Source organism: Centrocercus urophasianus, unplaced genomic scaffold (genome assembly GCF_019232065.1).
Source record: "Centrocercus urophasianus isolate 14NV4802_14NV808 unplaced genomic scaffold, USGS_Curo_1.0 seq_10, whole genome shotgun sequence".
NCBI lineage: Eukaryota > Metazoa > Chordata > Aves > Galliformes > Phasianidae > Centrocercus > Centrocercus urophasianus.
In genome coordinates, this window is record NW_024884142.1 from 9,101,239 (window position 1) to 9,104,141 (window position 2,903).

Here is a 2,903-nt window from a genome sequence, read left to right on the forward strand (position 1 = left end):
AAAAAAAAAAAAAAAGAAAAAAAACTTGGGGGAGAGATAAGGTCTGGAAAACAATCTGGAATTGCCAGGCTGTTGGTGGGAGCTCTGCGGGGCTGGCGTCAGGAAGTCTGCGCCGCCTCTCTGACTGTTGATCCAGCTTTGTGCAGCTGCACTCAGCACAATTAGCTTGTAGAAACAATCCTGCTGTAGGCAGCCTCTTCCCTTCAAAGTGCTTTTCTATACTGATCCCCTCACATCACGACGCTGGAAATCAAGTCACAAGCCGACCACTGTTTGGCCAACATCATCTGTGGGAATTCATTAACCTCCATCCCAGAGATGCAACAAGAGATTGTTTGTCCAGAACTAAACTTACAGCTTAATATGATGTAGCCCATACAGGAAAAAACCTGTGTGTCCCTTTTTTTTTTTTTTTTTTTTTTTTTTTTTTTTTTTTTTTGTGCATAACAAGAAACACATTGTGCAGCTCTTTTCTCTCTCTCTCTTTTTTTTTTTTTTCTTCAGGGGGTGGAGAGTGGAGCAGGAACCAGGCGTGAGCCGGCTCCTGCTAAAACTTTGCCATCGCGCTGCTTTTTGGTTCGTCGGGCTGCAGTTTCCATAGAAGCAACTTATCCCCGCGATCATCTTGTTGGGTGCACTTTGCAAGCTCATTTCCCGTCTGAGTTTGCTCCGCTGCTCTCAGATGCTGCAGCTGACACATTTCCTCCCCGTGCACTTTGCACCCACCTCATCCTTGCCCAGATGCTCGGGGCTGATTGTGCCTAAAAGGGGGTTTCATTGCGCTCTGCAGCTGCCTCGGGGGAAGGGAGTATTATTTTTTTGAATTCTGCTTTTCCCCTTCTCCAGCACCACGCAGGCAGCAGGCCTTCCTCACTGCCCTGTCCCAGCCTTGGCGCAAGGAAGCAGCCCCTGCCACATGCCCATCTTGTGCGAGTGCTGCCAGTGACTGTGGGGCCCTGTCCGTGTGGCAGCCCTGGGGAGCAGCAGTGGAGACCTCTCCTTGCTCCCGACGTTACTCCTGGATGCTCTGCCGGAGTGCAGAGCCCCTGGGATCTCGTTGGCAGCATCCTGCTCCCCATCACCACTGCCTGGAACCTCAATTGGCCAGATGGTGCTCATTGCTTCCATTCTGAACTTCCTGCCATGTCCCAAGGATGGCTGTCCCTTTCATCCTTGCTTCTGAAATGCTCCTTCGTCCATGGGTGTGTTCCCCTGCCCCCCGAGCCTCCTCTTGTAGATCCTGCATCCCTAATTCTCACTAGTACCACTGCTTCCCCAAATCCTGCTTTGCTACAGCAGGGCTGGGCAACCCCCAGAACACGGTCGCACCTTTGCTGGGTCCCTTTTCCAAACTCCATTCTCTTCTGTGCCTTCTTTGCAGATGCCATGGATCTGCTCCAGCAAGACCTCTTTTCCCTCCCCCCACTATACTTCTGGATAACATTGCTTTTGTATGGCAATGTTTGCCTTCATCCGCACTTCTGCACATTCCTCATCTGTTGCTGTTGTATTCCCAAGCTTGGAGGCTTGCAAGGTATTGTTCTGAAACATGCGTGTTTGGCCATTTCTTCCTTGACATCTGTATTTTGGGCCACCAACACTGGGCTATAGGATGGATGGGTCTCTGTTCTGACTGAGCTTTGACATGCTTATTGCTTTATGGTCACACTCCCAGCTCTGCAGGAATGCCTTTTTACTCAAACCGTATTTTCTAGCACCACCCTGTGAAAAGGAACAGTGTTGTTTTGCAGTCATGAAGTCCAGGTTCAGACACTTCAGTTCTGATGTTTCTTCTGTCATGTAGGGTTTCTCATCTCTGTAGCAGGACCAGTGCCCCCAAGGCATTTCTGTGTAAACTCCACCTGCAAAGGGCTGTTGCTGAGCTGATGCTACTGGAAGAATGTTGCCGTGAAATCCATTTGAAAGCAACAGCTCTCTGGCACAGTAAGTGTTACTAGTGGAAGGTGTGTTAAATCTGACTATTAACTCTTGCCTATTTACCCCAAAGCAACTTTTTTTTTCTTTTCTTTTTTTTTTTTTAATCTCTAACTACGGGATAATCCCCACTAACTTCATGTCTGTGTTTTAGTTAAGTGTCTCTAGGAATGCTTGTAGCAAACCAGTTGGGTTGCTCTGTAAGTTCTGTGATTGTGCTAAAAGTGAGGATCAAACAATTCCCTTCTTATGTAGGAGATGGTCTTCACCTACCCTGGCATGCCTAATGATACTTTTAAATTAATATTTAAATTAGTAAATGTTGCAAATTTTACACCCCTCCACAATTCTCTGCAAGATCCTCTTGGGATGGAAAGGAGAGGGTCCTGAGGTTACTGACAGCACCTCACTTGCACTGAGGAACAAACCAAGCTTTAAAGATGGCCTTGTGCTTTTGTTAGCTGCCTGGCTGGTCCGGCTCCCTCAGCCTCTCGGTTTGGCCTGACTTTGGTTTTCAGGTACAGACCTGTGTGAATAAGGTCACAAAATGCTTGGCTCCGTTTCACTGGATAAAAGAAGGATTGGAAACTGCGTTGGTCAGTGAAGACTTTAATACCTGTTCCAGGTCGGGTACCCACCCCCACTGCCTTAGAACTTAAATCTTAGGATAATTATGAGGATAGATGCTTCTGTATAGAACACTCTGTGCATTTGTTGTTACTCAGTAGTAATAATGTTTCATGAACACAGGGGAGGAGTGAAGACTGCACTGCAACTGTTGGTGAATCTATTATCCTGCCTTCCTTTACAGCACTGCACCTACAGGATGAAAAGCTCTGTAATATGGAGTAAGCAGTACTGATTCAGTGGTTTACTGAAGCTACTGTTGTTGGTTCTGTTAGGACAACATCCACAGTGCTTTTTAGCTAATGCATACAGTGAAATATTTTACAGTCTGGGAAGGCTCA